Source organism: Armigeres subalbatus, chromosome 1 (genome assembly GCF_024139115.2).
Source record: "Armigeres subalbatus isolate Guangzhou_Male chromosome 1, GZ_Asu_2, whole genome shotgun sequence".
In the NCBI taxonomy this organism is placed as follows: Eukaryota; Metazoa; Arthropoda; class Insecta; order Diptera; family Culicidae; genus Armigeres; species Armigeres subalbatus.
Window position 1 is genome coordinate 77850100 of NC_085139.1, and position 23873 is coordinate 77873972.

At 39.4% G+C, this 23873-nt stretch overlaps 1 protein-coding gene across 3 annotated transcripts in view; it reads left to right on the top strand.

Annotated features, from left to right (window-relative positions):
• Nucleotides 1–23873, top strand: part of LOC134213005 (mpv17-like protein) — a 467861-nt gene that overhangs the window by 240984 nt on the left and 203004 nt on the right. For 2 of the 3 annotated variants that reach the window (XM_062691493.1, XM_062691581.1), the window contains one exon: nt 22183–22242. The exons of the other annotated variant lie outside the window; for it this stretch is intronic. The gene's annotated coding sequence lies outside the window, so the exon portion shown is untranslated. The remainder of the gene's footprint in view (nt 1–22182; nt 22243–23873) is intronic. 3 annotated transcript variants of the gene reach the window in all.

Genomic DNA, 23873 nt, shown 5'->3' on the forward strand with positions numbered 1-23873 from the left:
ATAGGTGAAACTGAATTGTCAAAACTAGTTAATGAATGAGATACCAAATCAGAAAAATTATTCCAATCAACATTCACAGTTTAATCATGATCAATAATCTCTTTTGAAACCTCTTCATTAGCTGCGTTATAAATTAATATAATTATAGGTAAATGGTCACTACCATTTGGATCATCAATTATGAGAACGCAATGGACGCAATGAGAAAACAGAACTGTGCAATAAAAATCCTATTCGACTAAATGTTGATGTCATATTAGAAATTTGGAGACAGTACTCGTCGATAGCAAGTCCTTCCGCACGCGATGGCATATGAGTAAGTCAAACCACCTTCCTTTTGCCAGTGGAGATATATCAGCTTCCACACTGATATTCTTCCCTCCCCCTTCATACGGGAGCTTGGCAGAAGGAAGGTCGTGTGATATGTGCCATCACAAATATTGCCCTTCGCTCGCTTTCAAATCGACTTCTATAAAAACATTCTTCATGCCTGCCGTATCCTAACGGAACTATCAATTCTATACTTTCGCCTCTAATTCTATCATGAACATGTACGTCCAAGTTTGGAAGATGATATTAGCATTTCCATATCATCAATTATTTTCCAAACAGAATTCACGAATAATAAAGAAGAGCAAAGCGATACATCAATACATGAACGACGATCAGGAGTAACAGCAATTCTGGTAAATGAGCCATCATTAAGGTTATTCAAATTAAGTTCATCAATAAAATCCATAATGATTGAACCTCAGATAGCATCAGAATACCATCAGTTTTGTCACTACCCCAAGCAGGATTGTGAGCATTAATATCACCAAGTATGTAAAAAGAGGGAGAAACATTATCCAAAATATTCTTGAAGTGTGAAATAAAAAAGTTTGCTCTAGGAAGAATTTACAAACCAGTGGCGTAGCCACGGGGGTGATTTTGGACATGAACCCCCCCCGAAGACAACATTTTTAGAAGATTTTTTTTCGAAAATAATATATGTTCAGATTACCCCTTACCCCAGACTAATTTTATGGCTACAAACAAATTATAGAAAACTTTGAACACATAAGGGGGTCAGAAGGAAAGGGGTGCAAGTGACAAACACTTAGTTTTAAGAAAAATGAGTGCAAAGATTTTCGATATTTTTTAGTTCGATATACACACTGTATGGAATTTCAAAAAAGAACAAATATTCCGTGAATGTTCACATGTATTATAAACAACGTACAAACCATATCAACATATTGCCGCAAAGCTCTAAAACCATAGTATTTTTTGTAGTCAACTCAAATTTGACCAAAATGTCACTTACATCCCTCTGCTCTATCCCCCTCAATTATGATTAATTGAAATAGCAATATATTCAATTTGTGAATTTAATGAAATATCTATACATATATTTGAATTCAACATTATTACTATGCCGATTAAAACTCTTCCATATGGAATATCTCGATTTTTTGGAATAATATTGAACGAAGGGATACAAAAAGATTTAGATTGAACCAACACAGATTCATTAATACAAATAATTTCTTTATTATTATGTAGTAGGAAAGCCTTTAGCCTATCCATTTTTGAAATATTTCTATGACAATTCCATTGTAAAATGGTCCAATTGCTATTTATTAGAAGCCATTAAGAAGAAAATAAAGAAGTAATGAGGGGCTAAAACTAATTTAATTTCTCAGAAATAGAGGTCCATAAGGGAAGACATTTCTTTATAATATTTTTACAAAAATCAATAAAACCCAAAATCTCTATCAAATCTTCTAAAATACTGAGAACGGAATAATAATAATAATTATTATTATTTATTCAGACTAAGGCCGAAGTGGCCTGTGCGGTATATAAGAGTCTTCTCCATTCGGCTCGGTCCATGGCTACACGTCGCCAACCACGCAGTCTACGGAGGGTCCGCACGCAAGTCATCTTCCACCTGATCGATCCACCTTGCCCGCTGCGCACCTCGCCTTCTTGTACCCGTCGGATCGTTGTCGAGAACCATTTTCACGTGGTTATTGTTCGACATTCTGGCTACGTGCCCGGCCCACCGCAGTCGTCCAATTTTCGCGGTGTGAACGATGGATGGTTCTCCCATCAGCTGATGCAACTCGTGGTTCATTCGCCTCCTCCACGTACCGTCCGCCATCTGCACCCCACCATAGATGGTACGCAATACTTTCCTTTCGAAAACTCCGAGTGCGCGTTGGTCCTCCACGAGCATCGTCCAGGTCTCGTGTCCGTATAGGACTACCGATCTAATGAGCGTTTTGTAGATTGTCAGTTTGGTACAGCGGCGAACTCTATTCGATCGAGCGTCTTGCGGAGTCCAAAGTACGTACGATTTCCAGCCACTATACGTCTCCGAATTTCTCTGCTGGTATCATTTTCGGCAGTCACCAGTGAGCCCAAGTACACAAATTCTTCTACCACCTCGATTTCGTCACCACCGATGCCAACTCGCGGTGGGTGGCTCACATTGTCTTCTCTTGAACCTCTTCCTATCATGTACTTCGTCTTCGACGTGTTGATGACTAGTCCGATTCGCTTGGCTTCCCTCTTCAGTCTGATGTAGGCTTCCTCCATCTTCCCAAAGATACGTGCCATAATATCTATGTCGTCGGCGAAGCCAAATAGGACGGACGGACTTATTGAAAATTGTACCACTCGTGTAAATCCCTGCTCTTCGTATTACCCCTTCCAAAGCGATGTTGAATAGAAGACACGAAAAACCATCACCTTGCCGTAACCCTCTGTGGGTTTCGAAGGGACTCGAGAATGCCCCTGAAACTCGAACTACGCACATCACCCGATCCATCGTCGCTTTGATCAACCGTGTCAGTTTATCCGGAAATTCGTTTTCGTGCATTAGCTGCCATAGCTGGTCCCGATCGATTGTATCATATGCGGCTTTGAAGTCGATGAATAGATGATGTGTGGGCACGTTGTATTCGCGGCACTTCTGCAGTACTTGGCGAATGGCGAACACCTGGTCCGTGGTGGTGCCACGGACGTGCCCATAAAACCCGCCTGGTACTGCCCCACGAACTCCCTTGCAATTGGTGCTAGTCGACGGCATAAAATTTGGGAGAGTACCTTGAAGGCGGCGTTCAGCAATGTGATTGCGCGGTAGTTGCTACAATCCAGCTTATCGCCCTTTTTGTAGATGGGACACACGACACCTTCCATCCACTCCTGCGGTAAAAGTTCCTCCTCCCAAATCTTGGTAATGACCCAGAGCAGCGCTCTAGCCAGTGCCTCACCACCGTGTTTAAATAGATCTCCTGGTAGTTGGTCAACCCCAGAGGCTTTGTTGTTCTGCAGCCGGCCAATCTCCTCCTGGATTTCCTGGAGATCCGGAGCCGGTAGAATTATGTTCTGCGCGCGTTCCCCCAGGTCCATCACCATACCGCCATCTTTGTCTGCCACATCGCCATTCAGGTGCTCTACGTAGTGCTGTCGCCACCTTTGGATCACCTCACGCTCGTTCGTAAGAAGGTTCCCGTTTATTTCCTTACACATATCAGGCTGTGGCACGTGGCCCTTACGTGAACGGTTCAACTTCTCATAGGGTAGATGTACCAGTTTTGGCCACCCTATGTATCCTAGAGATTCAAACAGCCATCCAAAGCATGAAATCGAATAAAGCCCCAGGGGGTCGACCGCATATCAGCCGATATGCTCAAAGCTGACCCCATGATATCTGCACAACTACTGCATCGTTTATTTCGTAATATCTGGGACACCGCAACTTTCCCGGTCGACTGGATGCAAGGTATCTTAGTGAAGGTGCCCAAAAAGGGTGACCTGACTGTATGCGATAACTGGTGAGACATTATATTGCTGTGTACCGTTCTCAAAGTTCTGTGCAAAATTATCCTAGCCCGGATTCAGGAGAAGATCGATGCGACTCTCCGTCGGCAGCAGGCCGGATTCCGTGCCGGAAGATCCTGTGTGGACCATATTGTCACGCTTCGCATAATTCTGGAGCAGGTCAACGAATTCCAAGAGTCCTTTTACTTGGTATTCATGGACTACGAAAAAGCTTTCGACCACGAAAAACCTTTCGAATCACGAGAATATGTGGGGCGCCCTAAGACGCAAGGGGGTTCCTGAGAAAATCATCGGCCTCATCGAAACACAGTACGAGGCCTTTTCGTGTGGAGTGCTGCACAATGGGGTCCTGTCCGACCCTATCCAGGTCGTACCTGGTGTGAGGCAAGGATGTATTCTATCACCGTTACTGTTCCTCATCGTAATCGATGAGATTCTGGCAGATGCGATTGACCGTGAACCAAACCGCGGGCTGTTAAGGCAGCCTATAACCAATAACCATGGAGCACCTAAACGACTTCGAATTGGCTGATGACGTTGCACTCCTCGCGCAACGGCGCTCTGACGGGGTGGAAACGAAATCTGTAAACAAGCATTAGACTGGAACCCAGCGGGACATCGCAGCAGAGGCAGACCCAGAGGCTCATGGAGGTGAAGTCTCAATAAAGAAATAAAAGAAGTCGACCGAAATCTAACCTGGCAACAGGTTAAAGCGATAGCCGGGCAACGCTCAGGATGGAGATCTTTCAAGTCGGCCCTTTGCACCACCGGAGGTGTACAGGATCCATAAGTAAAGTAAGTATTAGGGTGGTTCAAAAAATTGATTTTGCTCCAAAGCGCTCATCTGATTCTTTATCATGTTCTGAGTGTCCTCTGAAAATTTGAGCTCATTTGGATTAAAACTGATTTAGCACAAGCCGTTTCAAGTTTGCATGCAAATTAGTATGAGGGAATTTATTTTTTCATTATACTGTTAATAACGCTTCCCCATTAAGCGCAGGTTAAAAGAAAACCTACATAGCTAAAAGGAATACTCAACAGCTTTCACTCAGTGAAAACCGCATCTTAATTAATCGTTCCAATAATTAGTAATCGAATTTAATCTATACCGTGGTTTTCTGGAGCTAATTGCATAACCCCTCGACAGGCAACATTGCTGCTCGTGGCGCGAAAGATAGCACACACAAATTCAGGCTACTATGTTGCACTGCACATTTCAGTGATGCCCTGAAAGAAGTTTAACGATCATGTCTAAAGATTCGCAACCTGTATTAAAATCGATTACTAATTATTGGGGCGATTAATCAACATGCGGTTTTCGTTGGGTGAAAGCTGTTGAGTATTCCTTCTAGCTATGTAGGTTTTCTTTTAACATGCGCCTCATGGGGAAGCGTTATTAACAGTAATAAAAATAATTTCCCCATACAAATTTGCATGCAAACTTGAAATCGCTTGTGTTAAATCAGTTTTATTCCAAATGAGCTCAAATTTTCAGAGGACACTCAGAACATGATAAAGAATCAGATGAGCACTGTGGAGCTAAATCGATTTTTTGAACCACCCTAGTAAGTATGTATCCTACGAGTTTCATATGCCGTTTAAAGAAGTGAAGCCTGGATTTATCGCATTCATCACGGACTATACATGAAGTAAAACTTTTGTTCTGTTAATCTCATTATTAAAATTAATAATAAATTGCGATATTATTGATAAATTTCCATATATAAAAACAGTTCTTTTGTTCCTGGTTTGGCCACCTGTTTTCCAGTTTTCGCCACCCCCTGTTCCTCTTTTGGTCATCGTGTTGCTAGGAGCAACACTGACAAGAACATTTAACTTTTTTTTATTAGGAAACGTCCATAAATTACGTCACGCTTTAGGGAGGGGTGGTCTGGGAAACGTGACGACTCATACAAAGATTTTCAAACGTCCATATAAAAAGTTTGACGAAGGGGGAGGGAGGACGCTCCCTTAATCTTTCTAACCATTTTTTTTTTTGTCTTTATTATCGAGACTTTCAGCCCGAGGCTGGCTCGTCTCGTATCGACCATTTTTCGCATAACAAACTGACACGGTGAATTCACCAGCTTTTCTGACCATTAATAACCTTCTACGGACAAACTCCTTGAAAGAGTGACAAAAATGCGTAATGTTATTTAGAGGTCTATTTCGTAACTCAAGACGATTCCGCTCGACCGTGACTTGAGCCGAATTGCTCGCCTCCAGTCACTATCGACGTCGAGTAGAACAAAAACGCAGTCGACAGTTTTTTCACTCGACTCCCATACCTTTGCAGACGAGTAAAACGATAGTAGGCGTTATATTTGTTTTACATAATTGTAAAACTGTCACGTCGAGTAATTTTTCGCTCGTCTTTGACTTCACTCTCTGATTTTTAGTATTCACTTTAAGAACTCTCTTCAAATTACGGTTTCCTGTTTCTTCTTTTACTGATTCCTCATTCAAACTTTCTTGTTTTCGTTTCTCAACCTGCTCTGACTTCTTCTATTCTTCTTCTAGCTTCTAGCTCTTCTGCTGCTCTGATTTTCTTTTTAATTTCATTGTTTTGTTTTTCTTGCTCTGCTCTTCTTATATCTTCAATGCGTTTCCGGCCGCATAATAATCAAATTCCATTTCACGCAAACGCTTTAATGTTCTGTTTTCATCTTCTTCGATTTTACTCTCTGAGTTGTAGTAGTCGCTTTTCGTGCTCGCTTCGAATTGCAGTTTTCTTTTTCTTCTTTCACTGATTCCTCATTCAACTTTTTTTTCTTTTTTTTCTCGGCCCACTCCTTTTTAGCTTCTTCGGTTCTTCTTCTAGCTTCTGTTCGTTCTGATGCTCTAATTTTGTTTTTGAATTTCATTTTCTTGTTTTTTTTTTTGCTTTTTCTGCTTTTCTCATTTCCTCAATACGTTCTCCGGCCGTCAGAACGGGGAAGTATGTTTTGAAAAAGCTTCGATGCTTCGCGCTTCGATGCTGGGCACATAGGCAGAAGACACTGTGAATGGAATATTCACATCAGATGTGGGTGGGTGTGTTAATGGTGAACAGTTGGTGGGTTACTATAGCTGATTCCGATTAATACCTTAACACTTTTTGCATCGGACAGTACGGGTTCATCAGCTTTTCCGTTTGTTACGGGTGTATCAATTTTGGGTGATGAAGTCTGCTGACTGGGATCTACAGAAGGAGACACAGTGTTATTCGACGATTTCGCTATTCATTCAGTGTAATCAAGTTCTCAGCATCGAAAGGGAACAAATCTCACTCACGAAAACCGTTAGTCATACTGTCCTTTTTAATTCCCTTTGCTACTGCTTCCTGTAGCACACCTCCAAAGTGACGCAATGTGAAGCTAACATCTAGTTGCTTCGAGCGCCAGTAATCTACTTTGTTCTTCCACTGATCTTTTAATGGTTTGAAAATAGAGACGTCAGCTGGTTGCGTAATACGGGTTGTGTTAGGATATAAAGCAATTAGAATGACTCCCAGCTGCTGACACAAATTTGCCACTTCTATTCCTACGTGAGAAGAATGGCCGTCCACAAACAATATTACAGGGAGCTTCATTCCATTTTGAAGTAGAAATGGGTGGAAAACTTTCTTCATGTATTCACCGAAGATGTGAGATGTCATCCACCCACGCTCACTATGCCCAAGTCCGCATTCTGAGGGAAATCCTTGCGCGATTTCCTTTCTGATTCGCTGCCCTGGAAGAATGACCAGTGGATTCACCACACCAGTCCGGATGCGCTAAACGAAAACATCACGGTAACGTTTTGCTTGCTGCAGGCTTGCTCCACTTCGTAGACGTTTTTGCTTCCTCTCTGTGCAATGACTTCTTTAGTTTTAGGATGGAGGTAAAAGGAGGTTTCATCTCCGTTGAACACACGGGATGAGTCAATTAGGATATCACTCATTCCATGGCAGTCCAGCCAAGTCCAGACTTTCTTAAACCAATTCCGAATATCTTTTTCGCTTACACGAGCACTAGCAGATGATACTTCCTCTGGTGTTCGGAGGGACAATGTAGGATGTCGTCGCATAAAGGAGTTGAACCATTTCCGGCCTAGAAACAGAATAATAGAATTTGCCAACAATAATAATAACATCGCTAGAATATTTACCAGCGCAATTATTTTTAAATGGAGTTTTCCTGGGAGTAGCAGACAAAAACTCTTGGACTTTGAGGAGCAGAGAACGGCGCTGTACGGAGAAAACCACGCTGTTGCATCCCAATGATCCAGACACAAATTTTATCTTCTTCTTCCTCAGAGAGAACACTGGGGTGTCCATGTTTGGTTGTTTTTTTGCCATTTGCTGCTCAATCGGTATCGAATAGTAGATCGAGAGATTCCGTATTTACCACAGGCGGATTTTACAGAAGAGCCCTTCACGATTTCGTCGAGAAACTTTCTGATTGCTTCTTCACTGTGCGCATGCCGGGAGGGACTTCGTGACGACATTGTTTCGGACTTTTTTTTGCTAGGATAAAGAGACAATAAACAAAAATATACACAAAATATTATTAAAAGTATACATACCTAGTTATCCTGAATCATTTTGCCTTCATAGTTGAAATAATTATGAGAAAAACTGCTGTTAATAAAATGCACGATAATGATGTCACGCGGATGGCGAAAATTAGGAATTGTCAAAAAGCAGAGCGCGTTTAGGGGCACTCAAAATAATTTTCACTTAGAAGCTACTTGAAAACATATGCAGATATTTTCCATGCAGTTTCGGGTGTAAAAATAAAATGATTAATTAGTGATGACACACATTATCATTAATTCACTAGAAAATAAAATTAAATTTAAGTGAATTTTTGTTTGGCCATGTGCCTAAATTTTAAATGAAACTTCGAGAATTTTTCTATATAGTACCCCGGTAGTTGATATCCCGTCCACTAGAAGCAGACGAGGACAAAAAAAGGAGTAGAAAATTAATCCACACTCAAACATATTTTTTTGCAAATCGTTCTCATAATACTTCTGCAAAATGTTTCATTAGCGATTGTAATTAAACATACATTCCGCACTGAGAACCCCACTCATATATTTTTCATGCATTCATTTTGAGTAGAATTCACTGGAAGAGTATATAGATATTATTTTCTATGTTTTCTAATAAATTCCACTACAATTCTTATTAGGATGTACTTATGATTTGCATAAGTTTTATTTGTTTCCAGTAAGGCCGATGAAAGTTTCGATTTTTAAAGTCTACATGACTTTTTATAGTGGAATGAAAGTGATAATTATTTTGAGTGGGTGGCCAAAACAGGCGCATGCTGCGATATTTTACATGATTTTTAAATGCAGAAAACAACAATTTGTGCTAATTTAAATTGATCAAACAAGTGTTTAACTTAAAATTCCTTCATTAAATTGCACACTGACCTTCGTGAAGTAGCATAAGTATGAAAAATATTATATCTACTCTCCTAACCAAATATTATAGTAATGCCCTGGTAGTTAGTACTGCTCGGCAAAAAACTTCATTATTTAATAAAATTTGCATTATTTATGTTTATATTTTTGATGGTTTTGCTCGAAAAGGTAAAAAAATGCCAATTTTACTAGATATATTTAATTATGTGCTTTGTGTGGCCAATATCGGAACATCTACCCTAGAACTTACGTGCGTTATTAGCGCGGTACAATTGCTCCGTCTATTCACGGTCTCGACCTTCCTGCTGGCACTTTTTCCTCCGGAAAATCGAGTTTTGTCTGTATCGCGCCCGTTTGTATCGTGCCTCGTTCGCCCTCGTGCGGTATTGCAGCAATCTCGCCCATGCTGTATTCTTCTCTTCCACCAACTGCTCACATTCGCCGTCATACCAGTCGTTTCTCTGATCTGGGGGCACCGTGCCAAGTGCAGTGGTTGCTGTGCTACCAATAGCGAATCGAATATCTCTCCAGCCATCTTCAAGAGACGCTGCGCCTAGCTGCTCTTCCGTTGGGAGTGCCACTTCCACCTGCTGCGCGTATCCTTGGACTAGTCTAATCATATCCACGAATTAGTGTTATTTTAAATTTTTCTAATGTGTTTATGCTTCTTAACCCTCAACCCTTCCACTGCTAGGTGATTTATTAGGGTTTTTGTATCTATTCTTGTCTTGCAACTCCTGGTAGTCTTCTATGAATCATTTAATTTCCTTGTCATTTATTATTTTATCTCTACATTTTTTTCATTTCGCTGATTCCTTCTAATTGGTTGCAGCACATTTAGCTCTTTATCATTTTTAAAAGCAAATAAAGATGTTGTCGTTCGTTATATGTTTGGCTGGTTATTAAAAAGGCAGCATCCTTTATCGCTATATTTACAAGAAGGTAAATAACACAGTTATGACAGACCGACTCGGACACTTAGTGTCCATAATAAACACTGACACTTCCAAGGGCGAGGTGATGGCCACGACGACGGTAGTTTTATATTTAATATCTCTGCATCAGAGCCCAGCTGTGTGTGGTGTGGTGCAACCACATAAACTTACGTTTTAGTATGACTTGTGAATTAAAAAGTGGACGGAAAAACCCTGATTTATCCACCTAGCAGTAATAGTGCACTAAAATCGGCTAATGTTAGGACGTTCCCAAAACTCAAGCATTAAAACACAACTTAGGCTTTGAGAGTGTTTTGTGTCCATACAAAACTAAATTGCGTGTAAAAAATTATAGTTACCCTACAAGAAAATAAAAGGCATCATAAAGTGTCATACAGGTACATCATAAATTTTAAGGGATAATTTTTATCAAAAGTTTATTACAGTTCAGTTCAGTTCAGTGAAAGCACAACCTTTCCGTACAACTTTGTTGTGCTGGAAAGGTGATGATTCATATCAATGAATAACCGAGTTCCTTTTTTTTCTCATTTTATATGGCACTTTTAATTATGTTTGAGCTCGGAGCTTTTGTTTTCCTTTCGGTGGCCACAGAATGTTTACGATAGTGTAAAGCCATTAAGCACCGGTGCGCAGAAAAGACATAATGCGAGCGAGATAGCATTTATCAGGATTACCCCCTCCTAAATAAATTAAGACCTTTCCGTACCGGGGCGGACTTCGGGCGCCAACCGGTTCCATCGTAAATCTATCCAATCAAAATTTCAAATCTAGGGCAGTCCACCAGGTTTTACACATTGAACCCTCGCGCACGATTCAGCAGTTCGTCCGTCGTTGTCGGTCAATATTGCTCATGAATGTTTCCACGGCCGCCGTTCGAAAACAATTCCGATTCAATTAAAATACTTCCCAGTTGTGTTTGGTGAGCTTAATTGTAGGAATTCAAACTTCGCCGCGTGCACAATCATCGGGAAACGGAGCAACATTCATAGGGTTTCGGGATGCCCCTGATGATGCTGATCCATCGAGCCACTGCTATACGTTTTAATTATCGTAATACTGAATGATGATTTGTTATCTTCTACTTGATCTCAAATATGAAACGAAAGTACTGCATGGCAGACGGTCCCACATATGCCTTGTGTAATTTGATAAATTCAACAAACAAATTGGAATACGTAAGCTAGATAAATAACATGAAACATGGTATGACTGCCAATTAGGGTGGCTCAAAAAACACTTTTTCAAAAATTTTGATGGGCCGCCCTCTTATTCGGTTCTATTCGGCCCTGATTCTCTGGACAAAATTTCAGCCAAATCGGTCAACGTTTGGGCGGTGCTAAACTCGTCGGAAGTTTATATGGAAAAATGTATGCAGAAACATCCAAAAACAGTGATTTGCAGTTGGACGGTACAATTTACGATCAAGAACAATGATACTCATTCAGTTCTTGTAGAATTAAATACAGAATGTAATGCTGAAAACCGCGAGAAGATTAGAGTTTATTAGGCAAAGATATTAGCATTTTACTGGAGTGTTGTAGGGGTGAATTTATTTCTTTTCAAAGGTAAAAGAAACGAAATTTGCTCAAACCTCACTATAGAGAAATGCTAATAACTTAGCCGGGCAAACTCTAATCTTCTCGCGGTTTTCTGCATAACATTCTGTATTAAATTCTTCAAGATCTGGATGAGTATCATAGTGTTTCTTCCTAAGTTGTGCCGTTTAACTGCAATTCACTGTTTTTGGATGTTTCTGCATACATTTTTGCATATAAACTTCCAACGAGTTTAGCACCGCCCAAACGTTGACCGATTTGGCTGAAATTTTGTCCAGAGCATCAGGGCATCAAATAGAACCAAATAAGAGGGCGGCCCATCAAAAAAATTGAAAAAAGTTTTTCCCATACTAATTTGAGCCACCCTACTGCCAATGGATGGGGAGTGATGTTATCTTTGCTTCAAATGCCAATATTTGCGCATAAATTGTACACTTTAAATTCGCGCTCCGAGTAAAATTGGAAATCGGGTTCCATCTTATGATTTTTCGGTGAAATTTAAAAAAGAAGCGACTAATTCGTGCATTATTGATCTTTTCCAAATTATGGAATTCGCTCAAAAACTAAACTCACTAGCATCTGGTCTCATCAATTACTGCACTCCATATTCGGTGTCAATATTTCATACATTGTTATGCCCATTTTATCTGCATATGGAAATGAGGTTGACAACGTCGTTCAACAGATCAGAAAAAAAAATGCACTTATCTCGATGTTTGTCCCTCACTCTGCTCGGTTATTAACCAGTCGGACAGATGTTGCTGGTTGAGCGAGTAACAACAGAAGCAGTAATTAGTGATTTGAGAAACCCATCAAGAGCAACGACATCAACGAATATGAGATATAATTAGGTTTTTTTTTGTCCAAACTGTCATTTGTGTCCCAGACGAGGAAACAACAAACGGCGCTGTTCCGAGAGCTCATGCACCCAGTAAAAAAGGCCTCTGTGTATATATTTTGATCGATAATGTGCGGCACGAAGTAGGGACGGGCTTAGGAGTACATAAATTCACCAGAGAGCACTCGTCGTCCGTAATTGCAGTTCTGTTTTCCATTTGGTTTGATGCCAGTAATTTTGATTGAACTAATTACAGTCGCAATAGGACTGTGTATGAACCAGAGAAACGAGAGAGCGATGGCGAAGAATGCGGTTTCGTTCCTACGGACGGACGCACACGCTGGAGTATTTTTCTATGCTGACAATTTTAAATTCCAGTCCTCATAATTTTGGAAGTAGTACAAAATTTTCTATTAATTAGTGTTGAAAATATTTCAAATTTACAAAGATAAATATTTAGTACTCCTCCTTTCATACATATTTCACAATTGAATTGAATTTTGACATTTAAGGTAACCAATATCTACTAAGCTTTTTAGTAAACATTGCTTTAACTCTAAATTTCAAACCGTTTCTTCAATGAATGAAATATTACACTTAATGTCATCAGTTGTAATATAAAGCCAATTAGAAAATCAGATTTGTTTTTATAATATAGAAAAAGATGATCTGCTTAGGATTATGGGGCGGTCGAACATATTTTCCTAATTATCCAATTAATAAATCCATTGATGAACACATTTATGTAACAATTATCTCAAATACAATGTGATCAATTAAGACCAGCTGAGTGGCACAAATATCTGCCTGTGAGACTAAATTGACCTACGTATATGTTACACATAATGTTTGAAATAACGACACGATGGTGATTGTGATGGGAATCCAGCATGTGGTCTAGATAACATAGGCATCGGATCGAGTGACATGGGTGCCGGTGTAGAGCAAAAAAATGTAAAATACAATGTGCAAGTGTTATTAAAATGCAGCACATTGTAACACGAGTCTGGGACGGGTATGACGATATGACGAAGCATGATTAACCACTTGTACTGCTGATAGCGATTCTCTTTGTTGCTGACCTGCACGGCTGCTGAAACAGACCCGATAATGTTTTATTTATGCACACATTTGACCCACCAGGGACAACAATGTAGTGATTACGAAAAATATGTAATAGTTTTACAAAGAGCTGTGGAATTTTGAACACATTTATTGATATAAGGCTGCAGATGGAACGAATGAGATAAAAATTATTACAAAATTTGCCAAATCGACAGTGCATGAAGATTTAACTACCACGAAAAACATCTCGATGCAAATTAGAACTTAATCAGACAAGGCTTAGAGGTTTTACAAACTGCTTTATATTTTAATTTTCTGAAACCGCGAGAAATGAGACTAAAGATTATAAAAGTATAGACCGCGTAGAGCTATGGAAAATTATGGACGAGAACAGCTTCCCTGGGAAGCTTACCAGACTAATCAAAGCAAAGGTGGATGGTGTGCAAAACTGTGTGAAGATTTCGGGCGAACACTCCAGTTCGTTCGAATCGCGCTGGGGACTAAGACAAGGTGATGGACTTTTGTGCCTGTTCTTCAACATTGCGCTAGAAGGTGTCATGCGGAGAGCCGGGTGTAACAGCCGGGGTACGATTTTGAACAGATCCAGTCAATTTATTTGTTTCGCAGATGACATGGACATTGTCGGCCGACCATTTGCAAAGGCATCGAAGACAAAGCACATGCTTGTGGGCGGAACCGAGCGCGACTGCGCCCGCCTGGGATTTAGTGTTACGATAGATGGGGATACCTTCCAGGTGGTCGAGGAATTCGTCTACCTTGGATCCTTGCTAATCATATATATAATAGCCCTGTTTGTCTGTCCGGTGACTAGCCAACGAGATGCAGCACGCGGGGAAATTCTCACAAAAAATAAAATATTTGCAACTTCAATTCTTTTTCACTATCAGATGCAGAAAACAAAACCAGTGACAACCTTAGACAACCAGACACAGCATTTGATGAAAACAAAATCACAGACAACAGAAGTTAAAAATTTTGATTTTTTGAAAAAAAAAAACTTTGAAAAAAAAACACTTGCCATGGGCGCTACTGCGTCCACAAATAAACTAGTGACTGATAATAATGTTAGTAATGAAATATGAAGGTGCATCATCTGTGGAAGTCGGGCCTACTACGGGCTCCAGAAGAAACTGCGGTCAAAAAAGATTCACTACCGCAACAAATGTGTCATGTACAAGTCGCTGATAAGACCGGAGATCCTTTACGGACATGAAACATGGACAACGCTCGAGGAGAACTTGCCAGCACTTGGAGTATGACGGAGAGACGGGTGCTTAGGACCATCTTAGGCGATGTGCAAGAAGCCGGTGTGTGGTGGCGAAGAATAAATCACGAGCTCGCCCAACTCCACGGCGAACCCAATATCCAGAAGGTAGCTAAAGCCGGAAGGGTACGATGGACAGGGCATGCTGCAAGAATGCCGAACAGCAACCCTGCAAAGATGGTATTCGCTTCCGATCCGGCAGGTACGGGACAGCGTGGAGAACAGCAAGCGTGGTGGGCAGACCAGGTGCATAACGAATTGACGAGCGTGGGGCGCATTCGAGGATGGAGAAATGCCGTGTATTGTGGCGTCAAATTGTTGATTCAGTGTTATCTGTTTAGATGTAAACTAAATAAATTTTTGAATGTAATCGATAATGGTCCCAAGTAGCACAAGCAATATCTTCCAAGAAGCACCTTGTTTCTATTCAGTTTCATTAAAGGCATTGGAAAAACATCAAAGCACGAAAAAGTTGCATCATAATGAGCATGAGCATGATTGACCGCCCACGGTTGCTACTCCGTTATTGCCAGGTCAGCTGTAATTACACAGAGAACCAACAGATGAAGTTTGGGACTAACATCATCTTCAATGTGTAAGAACTGGTGACCCAAAAGTAAGCAATACCAGCGCCGGCCGTGTCCGAATGCAGTCAATTAGGGAATAGGTAGGAAATTGTTGACGTGATACTCGCTTTGATAGAAGCCGACGAGTCATCTGCACTTCCACGAGAGATCACTGGGATGTTGAATATATGGGGTAGGGAGTGTGGCAGGGTTCGTTTTGGTAAACGGTATGCCGTGTATAGCGTGTAGTTTGCTCGATGAAAACAAAACTTTTTTTTTTGAAGCCCGCACAAAGCAGAACAAAATTTCGGTGATCGGCTGATCGTTCTGCTTACCGCACAAAGCAGAATAAAACTATGATGACCGGCCGATCGTTCTGCTTACTGAAGAAAACATGTCTAGACACGATTTAAACTTTTACTTTCTAATTAAATTACATGCACGCACGAAACAGAACAAAATTTTGGTTACCGGCCGATCGTTCTGCTTACCGCACAAAGCTGAACAAAATTTCGATGACCGGCCGATCGTTCTGATTACTGGAGAAAAACACGTCTGGACGCGATCTCAGATCTTTCTACGTCCAATAGAAAACACGAACAAATCTGAACTGAACTGATTGTTTCACTTTCCAATTTACTCACCCACACAGCTGAATCAGATAATTTGATAACCGCGGCCGTACTGCGTCCAGAACAAAATACGAACACACTTGCACTCTTTACGATTTATTTCAGTGGGATTCGCAATGGAAAGTGATGTGACCTATGGAACTTCTATTTTATTAACTTGTATGAATATTTTTATGTACAACAGTTTTAGCATTTTATCATCTGATTTTTAGAGGTTTATTAGTATTTAGTACATTAGTATTGTTGTTGTCTTTATTAAAGACACTTGCAGCCTTCGACAGACTCGTCTCTGTAGAACAGGTTCTTGATTATAGTTATTATAGATAGTGATTCGCTGATAGCTTCGCTTTTATATATTTTTTTAACATTATCGATGGCTTAAATTAAATGTTAATATGATATTTAAAAAACTTAAACACAAGACGCAATTATCCATTTCTTACTCGGTAGGCAAGATCGCGTTCAGATCAATTTTTTACCAATATCTGTGGCCTTATTTTAGCATGATTATAACCCTGACATCCGTGATTATAAATTAACATGAGGTGAAGAAAATTAAGATAACTAATAGACTTGTAAAATAGAAAAGTATTCAAATTCTAAATCAGTTCCGCTACTCTGGAGCCACTTTGAGTATATAAAAATATGAACCCAAAATCACAAACTTAAATAATTCAAATCATAAAATTCACGATTTAACCTATTAATCACTCTCTATCGAAACCAAGTTTCTTACATCAAGTTTCAATCACATTGTCAGTAGATGGGAGAGGTGATCGTAGTGGTGAATAATTCTTTGTCAGTGCAAAACGTAAACAAACTCGCTGGTTCTGCCATACTAAAATCCAAGATGACTTAATCATTAAATTGAAACAACTGTTTGTTGTATTCATATTGATCGGTATTTGATGAAATCGTGGATAAACATAATCGGGGAGTGACTAAATCGGGTCAATACTGTATAAGTATTTGTGGATACCAATAAAATACGTCTTAAATAAATAAAATTTGAAATGTTGCATTTGAAAATACATTTTCAAGCATGAAAGAAGAAAATCCGAATACCCCCAACGCCGCTACTGAAAGCGGGATTTATCCTGACCGGTTTTACGTCGTTTTTTCAGCTACATCGAAAATATTACATCGAAAATGAATTACATTGTTTTTATTTTAAGGCGAAATATCAAGTACATCAACTTTTTATTACGTCATTCAGATGTAATATAACATTATATTTACGACGGCGATGATGTGCATCAAATCTGATGTAATATTACTTTTTATTTTTTACTGTGTACATTTGTCCACGAATATAAAACGAACAATAATAAAATAAATCAGAAAGGGCTCACCAAAGATCCGTTGGATGGCAAGTTGGATGGTCCTTGTTTGACGGATGGATATCAATCGACTAAGGAAGTTCGTTTATCACCTTAGATACTGGGAAGTCATCTTCGCAAAATGCTTCAGAACCGCTTGATATGTACTTCAACAGCTTTCAGAACTTTCTCTGGATAGACTGTCTCTGACATAAGCAGCTGGCTCCATGTTTAGTAAACGGTGATTGCACTCAGAAACAGGTCAGGCGCAAGAAGGAACTTGGTAATAGCTGAGAACTGCTGGCGCTCATTTGATCTGCCTCAGCACCAGGGAGCTGCATCAGTACTGGACGAATAATCACCGAAAAGTTTAGTTGGGCTTCCATTCCATGTAGCGAGAAAATGAATTGTACGCGGGAGTAGCTTCAACAAAGATCGTGTTCGTACTGTTTCACTTTCGGATGGATATCTGCTGTTGCGTCAGGAGAACTCCGGGAGATTTTCGGTTTGGTTTGAGAGCAAGACTGATTTTAGCCAGAATCGGTAAAAGAACAAATTTTTCTTCAAACTTTGGAAGCATTAGCGGTAAAATTTTGAAAACCATAGGTGAGAATCTAGGTTGTAAAATCAGAAAAAATATAACGTCCATCTCCAGCCATGGCACACTTCGCTCCCTCAGCACGAAAAAGTTGCATCATAATGTCAAAAAAGTTCGAGTTGTGATCAATGTTTCATTAACATTGCAATGCAGTACGTGTTTGACATTTGGAAACAAACAACCAAAGAATACTGCACTTCATGGTGCAAACACGAAACAAAATCATAAGTTTCATATTTTTTACCATGTAACTTAAATGCGTCTTTCAAAATTTATTTGTTTGTTCAAATTCAGTTGCAGATAAGTTGAGTGTGTCTTCATGTTTAAGGTGACCAGACGTCCCGCGTTTCGCGGGACAGTCCCGCATTTTCGCCATTTGTCCCGCGCTGAAAAGAGTTCTGCGAAATGTCCCGCGTTTCACTTATTTCAAGATAATGTCCCGCGAAATAGAGAAATATAAAAAAAGTAAACGTTCTTCAAGAACTTAAAATAAAGTATCCCCCCGCTTATCCGGACCTCACTAATCCGACGACTCGTTAGTCCGGATCTCGCTAATTTGGAATTTTCCGGATTAAAAAGTATCAACACCCATTTAAACACATTATGCTGTCAGTTTTCAAATTTGTGCTGTGATTTTGTTTTTGTCCAATTGTATGGATTCGACAGTCGGATTAAAGAGAGAAACCCCGATAGTCCGGCCATACTTTTGTCGGATCAGCGGGGGTATACTGTATTTTGAAAATTTATTATATTGATTATTGGTTTTCGATTTTCGTCACATACAAAGCATCGCTTCGGAGGCTTGATGAGTGGTCTTTCACCCAACGCCACGGCCACACTCGCATGTGGTTTAAACCTCTTTTCTGCGTCCAATTTAAATATATTTCTTACATCTTAAATAAAATTATCATCAGTAACAAACAAAGTAAGGAAGAGCTAAACAAATTTGATGATAATTTTATTTAAGATGTAAGAAATATAATTTGGACGCATAAAAGGGGTTTCTCCAAGGGTTTCTTATAGTGTCATCAACGTCATTTGTATCTTTCCGTCTCCCACAAAATTATAACTGTGGTAGTGCAACGCCGAGCGGCAGCACAAGCACTCACTTAGAACACGCGTTTGTTGATTTCCAATTTTATATCGTCCCAAACTCTAGCGAGTTTGAGGAATTTTGTCAAGCCTGTTTTGGTGTATTCTAGGGATCCTAGTCAAATCCTTATGTACACAAGAACGACGATGTTTAATTGGATACCTACTAAAAGAGCTATTATAAGTGAAATGGAAGGTTTGAACGTGCTATTGAGGAATATTTTACTCAATCTGCAACAATAACAATGCTTTTAAAAGTGAAGAACTGAAATCATTTCAAAATTCATTTCAAATTTTCGAGATTTTTCGGCTATACAGTCTGATTTATTAGAACAAATTTTTAAATTTTGTCCAACGTTTCGGCATCGGGTTCGATGTCTTCTTCATGGAAAAAATGTTTGCTCTTTGTAACGGAACGCCTATCATACTTAACCAAAAGCGATCAATTTTTTCTCCTGGAAGAAGACATCGAACCCTATAACGAAAAGCTGGACAACATTTAAAAATATGTTCTAATAAATCAGACTGCATAGCCGAAAAATCTCGAAAATCAACACTATAGTAGAAGCTGAGTAGAAGTCAACAACTAGAAATAATATAAAAAAAACAATGCTCCTTTAACTCAGATTCTGACAGTTCTCAAAGCTCGATTGGCTGAAGATCTCTGAATGTAGGATCCCTAGCTCAACAATTTCAACTCACATCGTGTTCGTATGTTGTAATATTATTTCAGTAAAACCTTCACGTGAAATCTGAGCTGATTCGACGCTGTTCGACGAATCTTAAGTAGCTCGGATCTTTTTTTGTTTCATTTATGATAAATCGTCTGTCAGTTTGCGGGGAATAATAAAAAACCCAGATTAATCCACCAACAGTGAGATTTTGACCCTTCCTTAGTTATAAGAAAAAAATTTCCAGGCTCCAGTATTTAAAACGAGATAAAACTACTCAGCTTCCCACGGCGATTTACCGTGAAAGTGACAAAATAATTGCCTACTCAAAGGCGGATGTCATGGGTTGAGAGACAACTTAACGAATGATAACGTACTGTACTTCATGCTGCCTATCTCTAAGGCGCTCGTCGGATTGAATAACTATTGTGACATGGTTAGTAACAATCGTAACGCTGGTTGCATATATTGTATTCCAGAGACTTCGATATTAATAAGGCAAAGACAAAGGTGCTGTTTGAACGAGATGGCGCCACAACATTTAAAGTAAAATGAATTTCCTTGTATGGACAAATCATCCGTTTTCATTAACTACGCATCGCATCAATATGAAACCTAGGTCAAAAAGCAACAAATAATTTTTAGATTTTTTGTTCCCACGACTTGTTTTACAGTTCTAAACAATAAAAGAGATTTCATTGTACCTCCATACTAAATTCTAGATGTATACTTTCAATTTCTTCAAGACTGTTCTCCACCTCGTGTGTGTGGAAGGAACATTGAAAGCTTACGATATCGAACAGCAGATGTCGCTAGTGTATATGCAATATTACATTGATACAAACACACAGCAACACCACCTGTCGCCTGATAATGGAAATATTGCAATTGTACCGTCAGGTGTAGTGGCTGTTGTTAAAATATTTAGGAAGGGCCTCAAGCGGAATTTTTGCTAGAACGCAACTGACAATCTCCTATTAATCCAGAACTAACTAAATCAGTCATTGATATGAGCGAAACTCAATAGCGATCAATAATAACATATATTTCGCCTTATGGATGCCTAATTTGGTAAAACTAAACTTGTTCAATACCTTAAAAATGAGCGAGATTTTTATGGTAGTAAATTTCAGAATTTGCACACATACACACATATACATGCATACAAGTGATCTATTAGTGTCTCAAAACATGCTCACATTTGCTATCTAGCTTCCACCGAAGGAATTTTTGAAATCCCTTTCAATTTTTACGTTTTTGCTTTTCTGAGAAGATTTTTTTGTACATGCTTCTATATGTTCCTTAATTAAAATCATTTGTTTCTTTGAAACAAATCAGAAAAATAGGCATAATTCCATATCATATCATTTGTTATAATAATATTTTCAATGTCAAAGTAAATTTGTTCCAAATACCATACATTTTATTTAATAATTTACGAGATTTTTCGATAGATTAATACGTAACACACCTGCGTAACGCATACAAAGTGAAATTATAGACACTTCCGAAGGAAGGGTCAAAAACATGAGTAAGATGTAGACATTTTAAGCAAATTTGAGCGCAAGGGCAAGCGAGTCCCAGAGGGGTTTATCAAATTTTAAAGTTTTGACTCAAGCACATTTTTGAATAAAAACAAGGATTTAAAAAATATTGTCCCGCGCTGGCACAACATATATCTGGTCATGTTTAATTTAGCATCGTTTAACGTTTTGACAACTCACATTTTTTTCCGGTGATGGTGAGATCAAGTAACAGAAAACCCGAGTACAAAACTTCATAATCGTATTGTTTTATATGGTGAGTCAACATGCAGTCCCTTCAAAGTGTTGAATGGTGCTGTGGTAGAGAGAAGGACTATCAATCACAAGATCCATAAATCGAATCCAGTTTTATATTTTTATTTTATTTTTCCCCTGTAGTATTTTGCAACGTTATTACAATTTTACTGCAAACGAAGGATGTTTCCGTAAGCTCCACCTCTTGCGCTTTTTAGATTGCAAGAGAGTTATATTTGATGGCACATACGCAAAGATTGTTTCTTTCCGAATAGTTGTGCCGAATAGAAATTGTGCTGCTTGGGGTAGCATAAACATTGGTTTATTGCAAGTGAAAGTGACCTCGACTGGACGTGAGCTACCAGGCAGTAAGAAATGGATCACTACTAGAGCTACAATACAGCTAACACCTTCTAATTCCCGGGCTAAAGCTGACTTTATTACCCACAGTTTTCTCCCTTAATACCACTCCCGGACAGTGGAGTTAGATTAAAAATACACACATTCACAATCATACTGTTCAAAAATCAAATAATGAAAACAAAATTTGATATCATATAAATCTTGTCTTATCTATTTATTTTCTTCTTCTTTTCCGTAGGTTACTACTCGTCCTACTTTTCAACTCGTGGCGGGACCCACTCGTCCGCACGTCTTTTTTGTAAGTACCCTTTCGCCCTACCTTTTTTTTTTAAATTTCGTATCGGATTCCACTCGTCCGAACTTTCCTTCAATATCTTATTGGTAGGTACCCACTCGTCCTACCGCTTTTCGTATCGGAACCTACTCGTCCATGTTCATAAATTCAAGAAAATTTAATGTTTCTTTTCCTTGGCACGCACTCGTCCTGTATCTGTGTGAATGTTTCTCTGTATTCACCGTTTTCTCACTATAGTCATGTCTTCCTTACCTGTATTACTTAAAAACAACAAATACTTTACTCAATACGGACTGCGCCATGTCGTAACCGTACATTACATGTAGCCGAAATATGAAGCCGAACACACGTCTATCCGCGATAAAATTCGTTCACAGAATGATTAGCCAATTTAATACGAACTTTCTTCTCAAGCCATTCCATCTTTTTCCCCCACACACATAAGTATCGTCATGGTATTTGCCGGTTAACATTCATCACTGATACACCTCGAGCTCGTATCTAGCAGTTATCTCTTCGGATAATAGAGGTAATAAACTATAGAGGACGTTTATTGCTGCGGTTCCCTTTGTTATCGTTCCCAAACATGTTGGGGACCCATCTGTCAAAACGTACCGATTTTTCCTTCGTTGACATTTGTAGAGAATACGGCTTGATCAATAAATACAACATTATTCAAATTGATACATCATTTCGTTCAACAATAAAAAATATGTTAATCCGCCACTCTATGATATTTTCGGTGTTTGCATCACAATTTCTAGAAATTTGACTAACTGCATCATGGTAGGCGTGGTTGAGTATAACAAACAACACAAGACCGTTGCCAACGCCAAACTGTATAAAAGGCGGGTGTCAACGGGGCAAGAGGTCATTCTTACAACGGATGGCATGACGAACGCATCAAATTTGAAGAAAAGGAGAAGATCAAGAACAGGTTATCAAGAATCCATAATTGAAAGAGGAGCAAGACTTAAGAAACTCCAAACCTCTCCTAACATAATGAACTCATCGTTTGGATTGCCATTTTGTGAATCAAGAACCAGAAATCACGACAACATTTAGTGCCCTATCTTCGCCAGCAAAAGATGTTTCGCCAGTGACGACAGCGTCAATCTTCCTCTATACAGTTTATTCCCTCTAATCTTTGGATGCTCTCTAGCAGCCACACGGTAGGCTACACGCCATTACAGTGATCCGGAACCGTAAAAATGGATCGGATCTTTGTTGTGAATGATTGATCCGTAGCTCACTTTTTGAAAGATCCGGTTCACCAGATGAGCAAATTATCTGACCATTTGTAGGCAAATGTCAACATGAAAGTTTTACCGTGGGTTCTTTATACAGTGATCGTTCGCTAATTGGGGCACGACCTCACCCCAACTAGCGAATGCCGTTCGCTAATTGGGGCGTTTTGACAAGCGTCAATGTTGTTTACTTTTTGCATTGAACAAAGGAAAGTTTTACGCGCCAGAAAATATCGATCCCGCCAAACACGGAAACAAAACGTCAACTCGTTTTTGACATCACATTCTGACGTTTAGCTGCTTTTTAATTGGGTTTCGCCCCAATTAGCGAACCCCCAACTAAAAAGCGCCCCAACTAGAAAAACCCCAATTAGCGAACGTTCACCA